Below are 21,576 nucleotides of genomic sequence, written 5' to 3' on the forward strand. Positions count from 1 at the left end.
CGAGGGCAAGCGATGCACCTACGGCTCTCCTCATAGTGAGGAGCACAGCGGCACTGGCCTCCCAAGAGCTGGAGGCCAGCTCAGGACACTGCACACAGAGCAGCACCATGAAACACTCGGCACTTGAAGGGGGTCCTCAGAAAATGAGAAGGGGACAGAGGCTGGATAATCATCCCCAGGAGCACAACCTCAAGATATTCCGGGAACGCGATCCTGTGATCTGTCTAACCTGCTGGCTTTTGGCTTTCCCGGCAGTCAAACTAGTGTCGAAGAGCAGGTGTTCCTGAGGACAACTGTCTCGCTCTCTGGGCAGACGGCAGGTAGCATTCCATCTCAGTCCTCAGACAGACACTGGACTCAGGGCAAGAGTCCCTACCCTGACCCTGACCCCACTTACCCTCAAATGAGGGTGTGGTTTCCTGCTTGTTACTGACTTCAGAAACAAAGGTGATTTCTACCTTCTGAATCACCGCGGTCCTGGTCCTGCTGGCAGCTTAGACTGGCTCTTTAGACCCTAGGACCCTCCTTTCTCAGTCTCTTTCTTAGCCTAAATGAAGTCTAGACTCTGACAATTTAAAAAAAAAATAAAATAAAAAAAGTAAAGGGAAGAAGGAAGGACAGACAGACAGGCTCCACCACCTCCCCAAAGAGCAGCACAGGCCATCCTTTTACCAACCTTCCTAGACACCTTCCTGCAGACACTGTCCTAGACAGCGGTGGTTCTCAGCCTGCAGGCTGCAGCCCCAGCAGGGGTGGCACATCAGATATCCTGCACATCACATATTTACATTACAATTCATAACAGTAGCATGGGATGAAGTAGCCACGGAAGTGGTTTTACGGTTGGGAGGGGTCGCCACAACAGGAGGAACTGTACCAAAGGGCTGTAGCGGTTAGGAAGGTCGAGGGGTCGCAGCGTTTAGGAAGGTCGAGAACCGTCCACCGCTCTACAGTCTTGAGTGACAAGCCCTGAGGTGAAAATGTAACTGTCCTGCTCATGTGAGCAAGCGCAGCCACTGCTGGGCACCTCCATCACTGCTGAGGCCTCAGGGGCCAGTTCAGAGCTGATTCAGCCTATGTCCCCCCAAGACCCCATTGCTGAACCTGGAAGAGAGAGAAGCATTTTCAGCTACGGTGCCAACCACTGTACTACCAAGCCTCGAGGGGGCAAGGGAGGCAACCAGGCTTCTTAACACCAAGAGAGCCAGCAGAGGGCTGACTCTCTCTTCAGGGCTGGAGCCTCCTTGCCTCAACACCAGGAGACAGGAGTCAGTGTAGTTCTCTGCCTGGCCGTACCTCCATCTTCCCGTCATCTGAAACCTTTCTTTTTATTAAGTGTGCCCCACAGCCGGCCTCTCACTTACACGTCTTAACCTCCTCCGGGCTATTGATTTCTCATTCTATTAAATCCTCCTCTTTAACTCTGGCCCTTAAACTCCTATTCTAAACATGTATTTACTGCTAGCCACCTAGTCTCGGGCCAGCACTAGGACTCCCCAGTCCCAAGAGGTGGGTTTCTTCTTACTTCCCCCCTGGGGACTGTGAGGAAGGCCCTCGTCTGGCCCCCAGCAATCCTCCCTCCCCAAGATGCTCTGGAGGACTCCAGGGACAACCCAGCTTCCTTGTTAGTCTCTACAGCACGAGTATCCTAAGTTCAATCTAAGAGGCAATGCCATAGCCACCTGTCCGTCCCTCTCCCACTGCTAAAACTGCTTTATGAGATAGAGATGAGGAGGAGGACCAGCTACAGAGGAGGAGATGGAACTACTTACTGGGTTCACAGTGAGTCTGCAGCCTTCTCACAGGCTTTCTAGTCCTGAACGGCCATTGGATACAGACAGCCTTAGAGGTCTGCCATCTTGGGGACCTGGCAATGCCTGGGACTGTTGCCTGTACAAACAAGACCCCATGGCTGGACACAGACAAGAGAAGTGGGTCACAGAATTTGAAAGTGCGGTCTCACCATTGAGACTAGAACTGTCCCCTGCAGCCTTGGGGCATCACGGCCTACACATTGGTCTCTGTGACAAACATTGGATCAGCCTGAGTTGAAGCCCCTTAAGAAGGACAAATATTTACTTGCACCTGCTCAGTCGCACTTGGGGACATCTCAATGAGCAAAAAAAGACATAGTAGTTTCTGCCTGCTCAGACAGAAGCTCTACTTGGTCTCCGGGAAGTGACAGATACTGGAATGAGCTAGCACTGGACAGTGTCATGAGCTAGCACAGATACAGGTGTCATGAAGGGGGGCAGCAGAGTTGGCCGGAGGATGGGAGGTGAGAGCCCAGCGTCAAACCTGTTGTATGACAGTCTCCTGGCAGCACATGCCCGAGGCTCGGCTCTGCCTAGAACTGCTGTGTTGCTATCCAGGAACCTCACAGGCCACCCAACCCAGTCCTCAAATGCCCCACACAGTCTGGGAAATGAGGGTCCCTGCTGGCTTTCGTATTTCTAAAAGCTGCATCATCCTTCTCTTTGGGCTCCTGGGCTAGAAATCTCAAAGTTATCCCAACACTTGCTGCTCCTTCATCTGCTCTTACCAATCTGCCTGCACGTTCTGCTATGCTTGGAAATGTCACTCAAATTCCCCCTTTCCGTTAGTGTCACCCCCGCTTAGCCCTCAACCCCTCTTTCAGCATAGGACTCGTCTGCCCAAGAACCTTCAACAACTCCCCCAAACCTGCTGCAGCCGCCTGAGTCCTTTTTCCCTTTGGCATTTAAGGACTTCTCCGATTCAGCTAAGTCTGTGCACCTCTGACAGGACCCAGGGGGCAGACACAACTTCCTCACCTGGCTGGTCCAGTCTGCGCACTCACCCTGTTCCCTCTCCCCTCGCTCTGCCTGAACAGTTCCTACTCACTCTCCTTACTATCCCTGAGCCCCCTGCCGGCTCCAGCCTGCACACAGCGTCACACATCCATCCATACATACACACTAAGAATCAGTTGTCATTTTCAGCCGGAACCTGCTCTCCATGCTTTCCACCCGAATCCTATATGGGTAGAAAGAAGGGTAGATGGATCCCTGTCCATCCAAGGGACTTCATGAATACACCAGGCTCCAGGTAAGGAAATGGGGTGCCCAGCTATTCCTGCTTTTGAAAGAAAATGCTGCCCACATGTAGGAAGGAAGCCGGAATCTGAAGCTGTCTCTGGTTTGTGTCACAGGGCAGAGTGTGGAACAGTGGAGATTCCCCAGGGACCACAGTCCTCGTTTGTAAAGACCCAAATGCACATATCTAACTCACAGGGCAGTGGGGTGATTGAGCAAAACTAGCAGAGTTCTCAGCCAATACAATATTAAATTGATTCTTTCCTTCCTTCCCATAATTTAGCCAGCCTGTTCTGTGGTATAGGATTGTTTTTCCGGATTGCATGTGTTCAAGATAAGGAATCCTCTATTTCACATAGCAAAATGGTATAGTTAAGTAACATCCAGTTCTTATGCCCCCCACTGTGAGCAGAGCCAGGTTACAGGGCCTGAAGGGCTCTGCTGGAGGATGGGGAATGTGGACAGGTGTCAGGCAAAGGCCTTGCTTCTCCGGGGCCTCTCCAGGGACTGAGGGACTGGGTGGGGACACCAACAAGGACAGACCATTCTCAACACCAGGCAGGACTAGTAGTAGCTGACCCCACCCATAAAGAGAAAGAGGAGGAGGGGCCACGCAGGGAATCCCCCTAGATGCCCACCTGAGCTGTCATTGGCTCATGACAAATCACATCCCCATGTCCTCACATTCCGAGGTGCCGGGTTTCTGAAGCAGAGCCTCTCCTGGTTTTTTACAGGTGAGGAAAGTGAGGCTCAGAGAGGTCAGGCAACTCGGCCAAGGTCATGCAGGGAATCACGTGGGGATGGAAACTCAGATTTGTCTCCACCTAGCAGCTGGGGCTTCTACTCTTCCATGCTATGGAAGGTTCTAGTCATGCCATGAAGGCTGCGCAGGAGGTTGGAACAGGGCAGAAAGGGAGGCAAGCGTGGATGGTGGATGAGACCATAAGGGTGTCTGCACAGTTCACTCCTGAGGCCACAGCATGGCATGACGCTGGGACCCACATACAGAAGGCCTTCGATTCCTAGCAAAGGTCTCTGCTCCATATCCTGTAACCCATGGGTACTGAGAGCTCCTGAAATAGGGTAACCTACCTGTGAGAACCCACTTTGGAAGCCACACTGATGATAGAGAGACTATTAAAAAAAGAAAGAAAGAAAGAAAGAAAGAAAGAAAGAAAGAAAGAAAGAAAGAAGGAAGGAAGAGTTAGCCGTGCATGATGGGGCATGCCTGTGTGATCCACTCAGGAAGGCAGAGGCAAGAGGCTCTCTGTGAGTTCGAGGCCAGCCTGGTCTATAAAGCAAGTCCAGGACAGCCAAGGCTACACAGAGAAACCCTGTCTGGAAAAACCAAGCAAACAAACAAACAAAGAAAAGGGAAGAGCATAAGCTGGGAGGGGCTTTCAGGCAGCTGAGACAGGTGAGGACCTGCCCAAGAACACTGGACTGCAAACCCGGCCTGGGGCAATGGTCACCCTCTGAGCCCAAGTTCCTGTGGGTCAATCAGTAGGACTCTTTATGAGGCTGTTGGCAGTCAAAAGCAAATGCTACTAAGACTGAAGTGGGCCTCCTGTGCGACATTCAGAGGCCTGCAGGAGTCTGTCACTCAGAAGGGATGAGCCCTCTGCAGGAGGACAAGCATACCCTCTTCCCAGGCACAAAGCACAGCTACCCTCCTCATCAACCGCTCTAGCCTCCTTCGGGGCTTCCTGCTTCACCCAGGCCTGGTCAGCCTTCTTCCTATCTGTAGGGACAGAGGTCCCCAGGGTCCGAAACTCAGGATCTCCTGCATCTCCTTAGAGAAGGAGCCACTTCCCTCAATCTTTCGATAGTTCCCTCTGCACTCTAAGGGAGCCCAGACTGCAGAGTAAGGGCTTTAGAAGAAACTTTCAGAGCTGGGAAAGCTTCAGTGAATGATTGAGATGTCTACAGGAGAAAGTGGGGAAAACACGAAAACTCAACTCCCCCCTCCATCAGATCTGCTCTCTCCCCTCCTGCTAGAACCAACCCTGCCTCCAGGTCTCCAATAACAGGTCGAGGAAAATAGGAGGTGGAGCTGGAAAGACAGACACACAGAAGGCTGGTGGGCCAGCCCAGGCCACTCATACACACACACACACACACACACACACACACAAAAGAATATAATCTGGAAAATTAAACAAACCCAGACACTGTACCGTGTGCATATTAGATTAACTCTCTAAAGGGTCATGACCTTGAGGAACACATCCAGCCAGTGAGGAAAATAATAAACCTGATTAACGATGAAACATGAGCTGGTGCCTTTGCAAATAAAGCCAGCCTGAGGATGCCCAGTGGAATTCCGGGGGCTTCCTTCCCTGGCAGGGCTGGAACACAGCCGACCTCTTCAGCCCCTTGCCACCACTAGCACATTCCAGAACTAAGGCAAGAATTGTTCCCTCCCCAAGCAAGCTACACCCCTGCAGCAGCGCTGCCCCAGAGGATGCAAGGCTAGCCTTTCCAGGTACTCCTGGAAGGCACACTACTACCAAAGGGCCCGTGGGAGCCAAAAATAATAATAATAATAATAATAATAATAATAATAATAATAATAAGGTAGTTCTCTTTGTTCCTGGCAGGGCTCAATCCTCTTGGCCAATCCTCAGCCCTCCTGCTCTGTCTTAAGAGATACCTACTAGCCAGGCCCAGTGGCCAGGCCCAGCTAGAGTTCCCCTCCTCTTTCCAGACAACCCAAGCCCCTGGGAGACATGCCCAGAAGAGCCACTGGAGGGAGGCAGGGAGGTGGCACCGCGTGGCATCACCAGACAACAGCACCAAGAGGAAGATGGCAGCATCAAGTACAGATGCCAAGAGCCATACAGCCCAAGGTCCAGGCAGGGACCAGTTCAGCCTGCATAGCCTGGCCACTGCCAGGCAACCTGGCCAGAGGGCCCTGTTTATCCCTTCGGTCGCGCCTCCCCCAACCCGAAAGCCCTTGGCCAACTCTCCCCAGGCTCCACCTCCTCCCTCACTTTCCTCAGCTCCAGGGAGCCGGGGGAGGGAGGCACAGGTGCTCTTGGCGCCTTGGACGAACCCCCTGCCCCAGCCATCACCCTGACACCCCCCACCCCCCTCCAGGTCGGAGCCACTCAAGCTTTGCCGGGTCGTCACTGAAGAACACGTCCTGAGCTCCCCTCCCCCTCCACCTAGCCCCCTTCCCCTCCAGCGCCCAATGCAGGTCTCCGGAGTTTTTCCCTCACTTCCTACTCGGGTGAAGTAGGGTGGGATGGCTAAGAGGCCCATCAGTCGCGAGAAGGAGGGTCATTTCTGATAGGACGCTGGCTTGGCCCAAAGCAAGACAGCGTGCAGGGTTGGGGGTGTGGTGGTGGCCGGAGTCCAGGGCCCGAGCAGGGGCGGTCAAGACAGACGGCAAAGAGGGAAGGGGGAAGGGGGCTCAGGAGCCCGGCTGGTCTGACAGGGGACTGTGGCGGAGAAGAGCGGCCCGCAGGAGAAAGCGAGGGTGACGAGGCGGGGTAGAATCGCCAGCATCTGGAAGGGGCTGTCATCCCTGCAGGGGGCAGAGGCTGGGCTGGGAGTTGGACTGGGAAGAGGGAGGATCACAGCGGGAGGATTGGAGCTGAGGAGAGGATGCGCAGGGGGAAGCAGACGGGGATGGAGACTAGAGGAAGTACGGGGCAAGGTGGCGGGGGGCTTGGCGGAGAATCGGGGGGACGCAGGCATCGGAGTGCAGGAGACTGGGCGGCTGGAGGAGGGAGCGGGGCCAGGCAGGGTGCGGGCCGCGGCCCAGAGGGAGGTAACGGTGGAGACGTCAGAAGTCGGGGTGCGGCGCAGCCCCGGGGGGCGCGGGGACAGCACAGGGTGCGGGCCGGGGGCGGCGCGGGGGCCGCTGCCCTTACCTGGGCGGCTCCGCACTCTGGGCGCCGAGCCGGGGACCCGACGCTGCTCGGCCGGCGGCCCGGCTGTTGTTTTCCTTTTTTTTTTTTTTTTTTTTTTTTTTTTTTTTTCTTCCGCTGCAGCGGCGGCGGCTCCAGCTCGATCCGCCAGCAGCCGAAGGCAGAGTCTGTGTCCGGCTGCGAGCGAGCCGGGAGCGGGCAGCGCGGGAGGCGCCCGGAGAGGCGCTGGGGCGCCGCCCGGCGGGCAGTGCGGGAACTGCGGCGGCCCCACAAGCGACCGGCCGGGGAGGGGGCGTCCCTTCGGGGCAGCGGCTGCCCGTGTCTCCGCTTGCTGGCGGGGCCTTTAGCTGGGGATCCGGGCCTAGGTAAGCGGGCGGAGCGGCGGCGGGGGCCAGGGCAGCCCGGGTTAAACTTGCAGCCGCCGGGTCGGGCCGAGCGGGCGGCGACGGGCCGGGGACGGGGAGCTCCGGGTGGGTGCTGCAGAGGACTGAGTCCAAGTGGGAAGCCGGGGCACACTCCACCTCCCGGCGCCAAGGGGCAGCCCGCCCCGGCCCGGAGGAGTTAGTAGGCTGGCCCACTTCGGCGGGCGAAGGGCGACTCCTGGTGGCGTTTTTAGGGACCAGAGCGAGGGACGAGGCTTCCTCGGTGGTGGCGCGGAGCTGGGGGAGGCTTTGCTTTAGCCTTGGCCAGGTAGACCACAGTGTTTCAGGAGACCAAAGAACTACAGCTCGCGTTTGGTAGTCCACTGGTTTATGCATACAGACCTCCTTTTAACTACATCATAGCAGCCTGCAAAAGGAGGCTAAAGGGGGGAGGGCAGGGGACTAGGAGGGACAGGTGACTGCCTCAGACCTATTAGCTCCTCGTTTCAAACCCAGCGTCTCAGCCTTGGACAAACCCGGAAGTCATCTATACCAGCCTCCCCATCTTCTACACTCTGCCCTCACACCCATCCACCTGCAAACGCTGAAGTCTCTGTGAAGGGTTGTTCTAGACATACTTGGGTCGAGGTCCTGGAGAGGCAGTACGCGGACTCCAGGATATTTGTTGACACTGCCTATGGGAGGGAGGGGAGGACGGAGAGGAGGAACCAGCAAGATTGCGTTACCTGCCGGGAGGGATCTTAGTCTCCCTCCTCCACTCCCAGACTGGGCTTTTGACCAGGAGCCGTGCCATATCGGACGGGATTTTCCGTGCTGGATAGGCCTCCACTTCTCCGGTCCAGGATTTTTTAACAGTTTATGTGTATCGAGACTATGCCATTCGTTCGAGTGTCATTTCCAAAAGCTTTCACATCAGCTTTGCAAGGTGAACCTGACCCCCGTCTCATGAATGAGTTTAAGGTGGCCCGCGGGCCATTCCCCTCCTGAGGTGACTGCAGAGCCTTTCCCTGCCTCAGAATGCTAGAACTTGTTTGTTTGAGTGACAGGAGAGTGACATACGCAGTCCCTGCCCTGGGCTGACTGCAGCCAGGGGCATCCCTGTGACCAGGATAAGCCCCTTCACCTGCCCTTGATTTCCAGTTCCCTCTCTAAAAACAGGGGAAGCTAACTAGGTGATAGATATTCGGTGACTTCAAAGTGGCATGCACGGTTCTTGGCCTACTGGAAGAATTCAACATCAGCACAACCATAGAGGCTTAAGAGTCAGGAAAGGAAAATACCTCGGTCTGAAAAACGTCTCTTCTCATTCTTTGGCCTCGGAAGCTCATTCTATGAGCCAGGGAAGGCATGAGGGATGGGTCCTTGGCACAGCTCCACATCTGTTAGTGGCAAAGGGGTAACCTTAGCTGTGGCCTCTTCACTTCCTGCGCGGGCGGATTGTCTTCCTTATGTCTCTGTCCCTAGAAGCGAGGAGACCCTGCAAACCAGTGCCAGAGAAGCCGGCCTTTATCCCTGCCTTATCTATCCTCTGGCCAACCTCCTGTCTCCCCCACCCACGCCCTGTGGTCAGCTGAGGAAATGAGGTGCTCAATACTTGGATTCCATCTGTATTTCTCATAGCCAGGGCCACTTGTCCAAATTCAGTCGCACACAAGGGGCAGAGATCAGAGAACAAGAGCTGCCCTCACGCCTTGAATGGTAAAGGCAGAGGAGATGGGAATTGGGGCTCTGTTGCCTGAAGCATCACTCGCAGCCAGCGCCCGTGCTGGGCTAGACAGACAGGACTCTGTGTACCTGGCCATCATGATGAGCTGGTGGATCCAAGTTCTCTGGTTGCTGGAACCTGCACAAGTTTGTTCTCTTGTGTTTATTTTTAGCTCTTCTCTCTGTATTGGCCTCAGGTACAGCCACAAAAGAAGTGCTTGCTCCGAATTGCCTACTGTATCTATTCCAGAAGCACCTGTGAATGCAAGTTGGTGATGACCTGCCTGCAAAAATGGGGCCAACTGAGACCCCAAGCAACCAAGTAATTTGTCCATACATCACCTGCCTCTCTCTCTCTCTCTTTCTCTCTCTTTCTCTCTCTCTCTCTCTCTCTCTCTCTCTCTCTCTCTCTCTCTCTCTCTCTGTTCCAACCATTTCCAACTGGCTCCAAGTTTGAGTAGCTGACGATGCCTTTCTGTATTTCCTCAATCACCTGCCAGATGGATGCAGCTACCACAGGCCACCTTTCCCCGGACCCCATAGAACTCAAAAGGTAAAGTTGAGTCCAAACTGCCTCATCCCAGGCCAAAGGTCCCTGCTGCCCCTCTTCCACCTCTTACCACCGCACGCTTCAGCAGTACCAAAGTGCCCGGAGCTGGGGAGACCGCTCTGTGAGCAGAGTGCTTGTCCCAGGCCCCAGCACCTCATAAGTGGGCATGGTGACTCATGCCTGCGATCCCACTTGGGGAGTAGAGGAAAGACAGCAGTCCAAAGTCACCCATGGCTACACAGCTAAGCTTGTGTCCAAATTCCAGACTACACGACTCTCTATCCCAGAACAAACCAACGGTGAATTCTGACTTCTCTGCTCACCCTATTGTCTGCCTGGAATTCCACAGTGATACACAAGCGCCTGGGAGCAGTGAGTGTGTGTGTGTGTGTGTGTGTGTGTGTGTGTGTGCGCGCGCGCTTGTGTGCAGTTACCGTCTCTCCATCCCTACAAGCACATTTTTAGCATTCAAATCTTTTAGGAATTTGCCCCTGCCAGAAGCTTCTCCGACCTTGCTATCTAATCCCTTCCCGGCAGAACTAATTTTTCATGCGGTCTTCCCTTGTACTCGTTAGGGTTTATGCTCACTTATTTGTTTCGTGTCTGCTCTAATAGCCTGTAAACTTGTTCTACCATATTTATATTTGAGCTTCTCCCCTCTTTGCATTTTGCCCCAGCTATAGCCATGAAGTAGAATATTTTGTCTTCAGTAGGAAATAATGAGCTCTCCTGTCTCCGACTGGGCTCTTGCCTTGCGCCCCCCCCCCCCCCCCCCCGCCAATAATGACATAGGCAGACAGCAACGAGTGAACAAAAAGGAGGAATTTATTTACACAGGAGTAACCACTGGAATAGGAGAGGGTCACCACACAGCAGTGACAGGTCCAAACTCCTTGGTGGTAGCCCGATGCCAAGAGGTTGCCAGAAAGAGTTACAGATCTAGGTTCCTCCAAGTCGTGGGATGCCAACTGAGAGCAGTTTCTGGGGACCAGTTGTGTGGAGAGCAGGTCTCAGGAGTGGGTCAGGTCAGTCCCTAGAGCGGGAGTCTTAAAGGGGTCTGTCTCCAGAGCATCATAATTACAAAAATAGTTTCCTCCTTTCTTCTGCCACCACAGGTCTGACAACAGACAGCCCAGGACCAAGGTAGGTCCTGATTGGTTGACTATGTATATGCAAATGAGGCATAAATAAGAACCAATCAGAAGACAGCTGCCAAACCTGGCAGACAAAACAGAGGGAAAGCCAAACCTAAAAAGTTTCCAATTGGGTCAGGGGGTCCAGCCCCTTTCTCACCACAAAGGCCCTAGGGAGACATGTCAAGCAAGAGGACAGTTTGTACCCGGAGCTTTGATTCTGCCTGTTGCTCCTGAGGCTTTTCCTGCCTATGTCTGGTTGCTGTCACCTTTGCCTGGGGTCCTCCAGTAACGGAGGGGTGCTGCCTGTTTGGATTGTCAGCCATCTCTGCAGAGTGGCTCAGCGCTACCTGTTCCCTGCTCTTAGCCCCCTGGGCTTGCGCTGGCAGCTGCACCAGCCAAGCTCTGAGTTTTGCTGTGGGCTGCTCCTCCACCTATCACATACACCTGCAGTTTCTTTCCCCAAGTCCCTGGGAAGGTTAGCCACTAGTTCACAAGAAGAGTATGAGCTATACAGAAGAAGGGTTAGTGGGCACAATTCTTACATATCAGACTGGTGCTGGGTGAGGTAAAAGTTATCTACCCAGCAACCATGACACGATCGGTGCTCGTTACATTTGATGTCTGCAAAATCTAGACCTGAAGTTGTTCATTTTGAAGAAGCTTGGGGTTAAAGGAAGTAAGAGCCTGACTATACACCCATATTGCAGTGTAGTCCCTTGACCCTATCAGAGCACGTTGTTCAAATTCCAGATCAAAAGTAATCCTGTGTTCCTCTTGCCACCTATTGGAGGGAGGCACGGCTTGTCCGTAAAGGATAATGCCTAACAAAACAAGTTTGTAAGCAGAATTAATGATTGAAGAAGAAATAGTCTTTGGTTCTTACTCAAGCTTTAAAAGACTGGGCTAAATGGTGTCTTTGGCCAATGACGTGATGAACACATACTGGCAAAGAACAAATGTGTGTGGCCTGTGAGGGGAACACACATAGTTCCCCAACCTCACACCTCTACCTTGCTCAGCCACGCTGGCAGCACAGGCTCCGTGGAGTGTGAAAGAGCTTCTCCCCACAGCTGACAGCTGTATTAGAATGCGGCTCCCTTCCCCCAGCACCTCTTCTCTCCATTTCATTAGTCTGGGCATAAAGATTGAACACTCACACCGAAATGAAAATGAAAATCCAGATCGCCCTCGACAGGTGTCCGAGAGTGTCAGCTCTGCAGCCCTGCTCTGGCCCCCAGTGTGAGGCCCTGACTGACCTCCACTGCGTGTGTCTCCCTGTCCACTTCTTACTCGGCAAAAGAGAGAAACCGATTCAGCCTTCGGTTCTTCAAGAAAGCCCTGGGGCTTCTCAGCAGTTTGGAGCGCATACTGCTCTTCTTCCAGAGGACCCCAGTTCGATTCCCAACACTCACGGTGAGCAGCTCACAGGTGCCTGTAACTTCGGTTCCAGGGGCGCCTGGCCCCTCCGGCCCCCTGGGGCACCTTCAGTTCAGTTACCTATACATGTAATTAAAACTTTTTAAAACAGTGGGTTTTTTTAGAGGTTGTAAAAATTAATCTCTTGTTAGGATCAGAAGCAAAGCTGCATCAAGGCTGACCCATAAATTGCCCTTTGGGGTTGGTCACGGGGTACTGCAGATGGAGGTCCTCTGTGTTCAGCTTCAGATATTTGCTGTGCTCCATTCTGTGTGCTGCTGACTTGGGGGCACGGTATTGGGTAGCTACTTCCTTGCAAAGACTCAGAAAAGCAAGCAAAACCTAAGTGGCTCAGGAAAAACACACTTAAAAACTCGGGGAGCTCCCAAAATATAAACATTTGATACACCCTGAGCTTAGTTATCATACCAATTGCTGTGGAGAGGAGAGTCTGATAGGCCATGCTGGCTACCCGCTGTTCAGCTAGCTCCAGGGATGCAGCTTTATGAGTCAGAACTCCTGGGGTGGGAATTGGAGCGGTGCCGCTGTCTTTGTAGCGCCGTGCCAGCTTAAGTACCCCTAACAAACTCACTGGGTCACTAATCATTCTGCACTGGGCAGAATCGTTTCCTCAGTATGTCTGGGGTGAACACTTGCTCACATCGACCCAAGAAAAGTCATGCAACACACATCACTGTCCAGACTGGGAAGCTGGACAAAGGTGGTGAGGGGCATGCCATTTATGGAATTCGACAGTTGTGTCTGAGGGTCTTTAGAATACGGCGCTATAAGGAAAAACTCGAAGTCCCATCTGCACCGTGACTGGAGGTCCACTCCACAACCGGGCTGGTCTGGGAAAGGGATGCTAGCATCCATCTTGTCCCACCATCAAAGAGGCCCTCTGTCACAGCAACCTCTCCTAATGTGATGCCCTCCTCAATTGGTTCCATTAGGCTAGCCATTCGGCCACAGTAGAGAAATAAAGCACCCAGGAAGGAAATGACGGAGTTGGGCTGAGCCTCACACTGTCCAGCTTTTGGCTCAGGTAGGAAGCCCGCCGCCTAGAGGGAGCTGGACAATGATCGCAGCAAGAAAGCGTGATGGCCCTCTGGCTCAGCTGGGGTAAAACGTGAGCTTTATCTCCCAGATCTGCAGTTGTCTTCTCTCTCCACCCACAAGAATGACAGAACAGATTACACTTTTGGCCAGGACCAGACCAGGAGGCAAGAAGGTGGAGAGATGGGCAGCATGTACTGCCCATGAGCAAACCTTGTCACATGAGCAGTATTGAGCAAAGGGTCTGTCATCTCCATGAAATGACCTGCCCCGGGATATAAAAAATAAGAGGGCAGTTTCTTTATTACTGGCGGATCACATACTAGGGAGGAAGCAGGCATCCTGAATGTATAAAGGGTACATTTTTGTCTGATGACAGCATTAAGTCTTCGTGTGAAGCATCTGGAAGTGACATAGGGCTGTTAGGAGGTTATGTGAAGGTTTGTTATTTTCAACTGTGCACACAGGGCTGGAGATATAAGCCACTTAGTAGAATGCTTGTCTACCGTGTACCAAGCCCTGGATCTGATCCCCAGCACTGCATGATCAGGCATGGTGGTACTTGTCTATAATCCCAACAGTAGGGAGCTAGATGAGGGAGAATCAGAAGTTCAAGGCCATCAGAGTTTACCCCAAAACACAAAAATGTTTGCATGTATATTTCAGTATGTGTGCCTATGTATGCATTGTATCTATGTGTCTATATTTCACACGTACATTTTTCTACATGCTTGTGTGTGTCAACAGAATGCTGGCCAGTCCTTTTGGTCAGCTCAACAGAGCCATCATTCACTGAGCACCTTCTATCTACCAGGTGAGGTATTAGGCACAACAGGGCACAGGAAGAAACACTGGGCATGCTTTCTTTTTTTAATGGATTTTTTTATGTATTTATTTTTTTAAAGAGTTATTTTATTATGTCTGCAATGTTCTGTCTGCATATACACCTGCACTCCAGAAGAGGGCACCAGATTTCATTATAGATGGTTGTGAGTCACCATGTAGTTGCTGGGAATTGAACTCAGGATCTCTGGAAGAGCAAGCAGTGCTCTTAAGCTCTGAGCCATCTCTCCATCCCCCTGGGCATGCTTTCTGATTTCAGAAAACGTAATTTGGCATGACACCCTGGTAAAATGAGAATAGCAAAAGGGAAAGGATAGCAAGACTCTGTCCACACAGGCCATGTTCTTATTCATCCTAGCTGAATGAAGGACCTCTGGACAGTCAAGCCGTGGGCAGTGCCTGGCTTTGAAATACCTCAGCTAGCTGGACTTGCAGCAAAAAGCTTGAGCTGAGGGTTATAGAGTCTAGCACACAATTATTCCCACTCTCGTTCTTCCAGATTCCAGCTGCCCCACCCCACCCCCCAAAAATCTCAATTTTCAAAGAATTTAATTACCTAAATTTGGAAAAGACCAAAGCTGCATTCAAATATTTAAGATCTTTCCTATCGTGCTCCAAATCAGAAGCAATAAATCAAAGCCAAAGAGGGGCTGATTTTAACTCAATAAGAAAGAATTTATGAGTTGCCTAAAAAGATAATGAACTCGCCAGCACTGGGAGTATACAAGCAGATGGGTGGCCATCTGCCAGGACTGCATGAAGAACAGGACATACCAGTGAACTGGGAAGTTGGAGGAGGTATTTTCCACCTCTGAACTCTTGACTTTCCAGTCTCCCTTTGACTCAAGACTAAAAAGAATATGAATCTTTGGGGAATGTGACACTTCTTGTTGAAAATAAAAAGAAAAACAACAACAATGACAAAAAACCCACAACTTTTCTGCGGCCCTGGCCTAGCTTCCCAGAATCCCTTTCTTCCAAACACCAGCAGCAGCAACTTGCTTGTGTATTTGGACCTTGTTTTTGGGAACACAGATACTTTTGCTCAAGTACAGTGAAGATGCTCAATACTACAGAAAGCAATAATTACCTAAGTGCTCTATTGACCACAGCAATAGTATTGACAAACTCAAGTGTTACCAGAAAAATAGCATTAATGGCCTTGTTGAGAAAGATCACATAGCCACACAAGAGGGTGGCAGTTCTAAAATAAAGGCCAGTGTTTGTTTTTAAAATAACACTTCACGGCACTGGGGAGATGGCTCAGTTGGTAAACTGCTTGCCCTGTAAACACAAGGAACTAAGTTAAATCCCTAGAACCCATGCCAAAAATAAAATTTGGCTGCAAATGGCATTGGAAAGGTGGAGACGGTCAGATCCTTGGGCTTGCTGGCCAATGGTTTAGCCAAATCAGTAAGCTCCAAGTTCAGTCTCAGAAAAATAAGGTGGACAGTGATGGAGGGTGATACCCAGTGCTGACCTCTGACCTTTGCATGCATGCATGTATAATGCATACACACATGAACATGTACATACACACAATAGATAAGTGAATAAATACTAAAAGGACACCTAACAACATGCCCTCATGAATACACACTGAGGAATGAACACAGCAGATGGGATAAAAATGAGCGTGATATTTCAACGTGTCTTATCTACTGCGTTTTTACTGAGTCAGATTAAGACTCCTGCTAGAGGGACAATGGTCTTCAATCCCTGAGCATTAAGCTCTTGGGTGGAGTTCAGGGCACATAATTGTTGTTCTCCTCCTGCCTGGGGGGATGTCTCCCACCAGCCCACAAAGTCAGGAAGGGCACAAGATGTGACACAAGGCTGGAAAGGCCGGGGAGCATGGACAGAGATCAAAACACTCCGGAAACCGCTTCAGGGAGCTTTAATTCCAGAGAATAAAGGCTATATACCCCGTGGGGAGTGGGTGGGAGCTCCAAGGATAGGTGTGCATATTGATTAAGACTAGGCACTTCAAGGATGCTTGACTTGCATTAAGCAGCATGCTCCTATCATTTGAACGGAAACATAGTACCTAATTATCATATAGGCATGGGGAGGGGAGAGCTAGCAAGAAGCTATGTCAAAGGCCATCTATCAAATGTGGTTAGAGGCATCTATGTCTAGAGACACTCGGCAGCTGAAGTCAGGCAGAGAGCAGGAGGCTCTGATGAGGAGAGGGAGTCCTGCACCTTAACACTGAGCTCAAAATGGCAATCTGGACTGGGAGGGCTGCAACCTGAAACAGCAGGGTCTTTCCAAAACATAAACAATACCTCGTTCTTCTAAAACAGATGAATCCCAATTGTCACCCAACTTTGGACATATTGCTTTTCAAATGCTGACTAAGGCCACTGTGTGGTTGTCTTAAATATTTGGTTGGGGCCTGGAAAGATAGTTCAGCTGCTAAGTGCTTAGGAGCACTTCCTGCCCTTGCAAACAAACAAGTTCAATTCCCAGAACCCCATCAGGCAGCTCACAACCACCATGACTCCAGCTCCAAGGAGATCTGCTGCCCCCTTCTGGCCTCTGAAGGCACCTGCATTCATGTGCACATACCTACACATACACATAATTTTAAAATAAAATAATCTTTTTTACAAACAAGGTGTGGAAAAAACCTGAAAACTGGCCTGAAAAATAAGAGCAAAAATAGCTATCTACTAGCCACATGGCTGAGAAGAAGATGCCACTGAGCACATGGCCTTAGGAATAGACTGACAGACCAGAAGCCACCCCAGGAGTCATTCGATTGGCAAGTTTTGGCTTTATGTGGGTTTTTAAGGTACTAGGATTAGAGTAGCTCAGAATCTTTCCGGCATAGTGCTTACAGCTTGTACACCTAAAGAAGCTAATCAAGAAGGAGGACCTTGGGTAAGATGGTCAATCTTCATTCAGAAAGGTAAAAGGAACGGACATCAGAAAAGGAAGAAAACAGGGAACAGGGCAGAAGCCTACCACAGAGGGCCTCTGAAAGACTCTGCCCAGCAGGGTATCAAAGCAGATGCTGAGACTCATAGCCAGACTTTGGGCAGAGTGCAGGGGATCTTATGAAAGAAGGGGGAGATAGAAAGACCTGGAGGGGACAGAAGCTCTGCAAGGAGACCAACAGAACCAAAAATCTGGCCACAGGGGTCTTTTCTGAGACTGATACTCCAACCAAGGACTATGCATGGAGATAACCTAGAACCTCTGCACAGATATAGCCCATGGTAGCTCAGTGTCCAAGAGGGTTCCCTAGCAATGGGAACAAGGACTGTCTGTGACATGAACTCAGGGGCTGGCTCTTTGATCACCTCCCCCTGAGGTGATGGCAGCCTTACCAGGCCACAGAGAAAGACAATGCAGACAGTCCTGATGAGACCTGATAAACTAGGGTCAGTTGGGAGGGGAGGAGGACCTCCCCTCTCAGTGGACTGGGAGGGGGGCATGGGAGGAGATGAGGAAGGGAGTGAGATTGGGAGGGAGGGTGGGAGGAAGCTACAGCTGGGATACAAAGTGAATAAACTGTAATTAATAAAAAATAAATTTTAAAAATATATACTGAAAATTTTTAAAAAAAATAGCTATCCAAGGCAAAATACCTACACAAATTTAATAGTCAAAATAGCAAGCAGGCTTCCTCTCTCCCAAGCTCTGGATTATTATCCAGTGGTGAGGTGAGATATGTTTTATAGTGTAGCTGGAAGGAGAAATGGCTGAAGGCAGGGGAGTTACTGCACAGGGTGGCCATCCCTCGGTTCTACTTGCAACCTGCAATTGGATTCAGTGAACAATTAGCAGCTTCTTGTTGCCTCGCACTGTACTTGGTCCTAAGGACACCCTTGGGAGAAGGTGGGACCCCTATATCCCGAGCTGGCTCTGAGAGTCTGAGGTGACGTCAAGAGCAGGACCGGTGGAGCATTTTCTTAATTAGTGATTGACAGGGGAGGGTTCAGCCTATGGAGGGTGGTGCCACCCCTGGGCTGCCAGGTTCCTGGGTTCTATAAGAAAGCAGGCCGAGCAGGCCAAGAAGCAGCACTCTCCACGGCCTCTCCATCAGGTTCCAGCCCTGCTTGAGTTCCTGTCCTGCCTCCCTTCAGTGATGGACTACAAAGGGGCAATGTAACTGAATAAACACTTTCCTCCCCGACTTGCTTTTTGGTCATGATGTTTCATGAGAGTGGAAGGAACCCTGACTGGGACAGTCTGACTTCTAACATCCACAGTACTGCACAGTTCACAGACACCGCCAGATTTGTCCCCCATCTTTCTCCACCGTAGGGAAGTACCCCGCTTCGTAAATTACAAGTGTCATTTTCTGCCTTTAGAGGAGAATGGTCTGCTTGCAAGTCACTTCCACTCTAACAACGAGCGGCCAGCCCTGCACACACACAGGACCCCGGCAGGCACGGCGCTCCGTGCAACCAAGCTGGACCACTGAAATGATCTATAACCCCATCTCTGCCTCCTTAAGGTTCCTAGTCCTTTCCTTGAGCCTGAGTCATGTTTTCATCTTCTCCTGGTGCCAAATAAAAAGATCAAGAGCATTTCTGAGGCACGAAAAACATAGTGAGACCCAAACACCTGAAAATCTACCGCCATACTTGAGGTAAAACTGCAGGTCAAATCAATGCAATTAAAAAGTTCTTCGGCATTCTATCACATCTTTCTCCATTTATGCTTTATTTTTATGTTTATGCTTGGCTTCAGAGCCATCCACCCTATACATGGAATTTCATCTTGACAATTTAGGAGAAAACATTTGGAAAATAACCTCCAGCATGATGTATAGCATCCATGTTGTTTGTTGTTGTTCAAGGACTCATACTAAGTCCAGACAGAACCACACTGTTTTTAACGGAGAATACAGTTGGCATTTAAGAGATGCTAGAGAATAAAAATAGACGGAGTGCCTCAGTCACAATAGCTGTAGAGTTTCGTTAAGTACACCCATAGGGTAAACAAGCCACTATCACCCGTCTGGACTAAACATGAAGGTCCCTTCCTCTGGATCATCATGAAAGACCAGATATACAGAGGCCAAATGGTGTGTCTCGCCAACACCATGGTGACAAGAATAGGGAAGAGGGATCTTTTTGTCCAGCATTTTCCTTAATTATAGCTTGGATCTAAATAATGAAAATGCAGTACACAGGATCTGAAATAATTTAGCCACGGAGTTGGGGGTCTTAATCACATTATCAGAGGCAGGATCGGAGGGAATGGGCAGATGGAAACACCAAATTACCAGCAGACTCGAAGACAGGAGGGATGTGTCCAGAAATCGAGCTTGGTTTCCATGCTAATTCAGAACTCTTTGTTTGGGGGCCAGAGGAGGAAGGAAGCAACATGGTTTCCAGGAGAGAAACTGCTTGTTAATCCCCTAGCAAAGCAATAATAACCTCAGCTAATAGGAAATATTATGATGTCTCCAGAGAACAGAAGGAAAAATTCAGGTTTACTCTCCCATCCATGCAGCTCAGCGTAATGCAGTATATTCAACAGAGTTGAATAAATACCAATGAGAAAGTTGAAACCTTGATTAGGAGAAATATTTCACCCCGCTGACATCCGGAAGGAAGCAAACAGACCAGCGAGACAAAGCGGGCTGGGGATGGGAGGTTGGTTGATTTCTATGGACTGTATTCTAGTGATTTGTGGCCGCCCCACAGGGAGTGAGTCCGGGTGGGGAGTGGAAAACAAGGAATGCAAGGCGGGAGGGGGTGCCCTTTGTGCCAAGCTACTGAGGGCTGCTTCCATTGGGTTTATTACAGTGTTTTATGAAGCAATACAAAAGACATCTTCAGCCAGCACCAGGATTGCAATAGACACATAATATAACAAATGGCTTATAAAAGGTTATGGAATCTTCTAGACGACTGAACCTAAATAAATTGTCTCCTGTCTGGGTTTCTGGTCCCATCTCATTTCACAGTGTTTGTCTAATCGTAGCCAGAGCAAGGGAAAGATGTCGGAGGCTAGGAGGACGGACAGACGGAGGAAACAGCTCCTTGTCACTTTCACATTTTACAAACTGGATTGTAGTTCTACCTTCCAGTCACCACGGACCGTGGGGATGCGCTGGAAGGCTCACACCCGCTGCCCGATGCTGAGCGAAACTGCCCTTGACTTCCGAAGTAAACACTGGGTCCTGGTTAGGAAGGGGGAAGAGAAATCAATAGGAAGCTCCCAGGGTTCCAGGCTGGCCATCACAAGAGTGCCTTGGACAGCCTGCACATGGCGTACCTTGAAGGGAAAAATGGAGTCACTGGCAAACCGGCCAGGTATAGCTGCATCCATAAACCTTACTGAGATTCTTAGAAAGCAAAACGAGTTCTACGTTTTCATAGCTTACTCCAATTCTGTTGTTATCCTGTGCTCCTCACCTTGGTGCAATAGACTTTTGAGGCTCTCAGGCAACTAAGAAAATGGGCATAATTGAACTCTCACAAAGAATCTTATGCTGGGAGGAGTAGGTGAGAAATAATAGAACACCAATTGTTCCCATTTATCAAGTGGATCCTGTGTGCGTGTCTCTGTGCCTCCAGGATTGCAATAGACACATAATATAACAAATGGCTTCTTCGAGATGACTGGAATCTTCTAGATGACTGTACCTCAGAACACAGCCCACAAGGTGGATACAATCACCCCCCCCTCCATGCACATGACTCAGCTGAATCTTAGTGAGGTGAACACCCCTGCCCTATATCATACTTGTTAGGAAGTGGCTAAGTCAGGACCTTCTAGTGTCCAAAACCAAGTTGTCTTCGTACAACTGCAGGTCTCAAGACACCAGAGTGGCCGCCAGCTGTGTGTATGTGAAGTGCCCTTGGGAGTTTCAGCAGCCTCAGTGTCACAGATGGAGGGTGGAGCACTGAGTGTCACTTGGGTTTGGGAACAGAGAAATGCTTCATTTTCCTCCAGATTTTCCCCTCACGCTGGAGCTGAACCTGGGGTCTTATACACGGTAGACAAATGTCCTATCACCGAGTAATGCCACTTGGAGCTGGTGCTGTTTGCTCACTTGCTTGGCTTCTGTGTTTGTTTGTAAGACTGAATCTTACTCCCTATTCCACCCAGGCTGCTCTCAAACTTTCAGACTCACGTAATCCTCTTGCCTCAGCCTTCCAGAGCAGCTGAGGCTGCAGACATATGCCACTGAACCTGGCTCCAACTTAACACTAACACAGGTACACACACACATGCACACACACACAAGCACTCACATACCCTCAGACATACATTCACACACACACGTCTGCACACTCATATGTGCACACACTAACACACTCTCATGCATGCACACTCACATAAACACACAAAAAATACACTCACACAAGCACACATGCTCATACTCTCGTACATATCCTGTCACACACACACGTGCACAGACTAACACATACTCATCACTTGCATCACTTTCCTGCCATCCTCCCTCCCTTGCAGCTATCTACCCCTGGAACTGTGTAGAAATCCTGACAAGGTTCCTCCTCATGCCAGGCATCTGATCTCTGGAAGGGCATAGCTAGACCTTAGAAGGACCGCCTGAGCAGGACAGAACAC

The 21,576-nt window shown here is 50.6% G+C and overlaps 1 protein-coding gene across 4 annotated transcripts in view; it reads right to left on the reverse strand.

Moving 5' to 3' along the window:
- The window catches only part of Grik4 (glutamate ionotropic receptor kainate type subunit 4), a 426,381-nt gene extending 418,913 nt beyond the window's left edge, over positions 1-7,468 (reverse strand). Inside the window, exon 1 of one of the 4 annotated variants that reach the window (XM_060372150.1) lies at positions 6,932-7,468. The gene's annotated coding sequence lies outside the window, so the exon portion shown is untranslated. The remainder of the gene's footprint in view (positions 1-6,931) is intronic. The other 3 variants (XM_060372148.1, XM_060372145.1, XM_060372146.1) reach the window with 3 other exon arrangements.
- Between the last annotated feature and the right edge of the window lie 14,108 nt (positions 7,469-21,576).

Source organism: Meriones unguiculatus, chromosome 1 (assembly GCF_030254825.1).
Source record: "Meriones unguiculatus strain TT.TT164.6M chromosome 1, Bangor_MerUng_6.1, whole genome shotgun sequence".
In the NCBI taxonomy this organism is placed as follows: Eukaryota; Metazoa; Chordata; class Mammalia; order Rodentia; family Muridae; genus Meriones; species Meriones unguiculatus.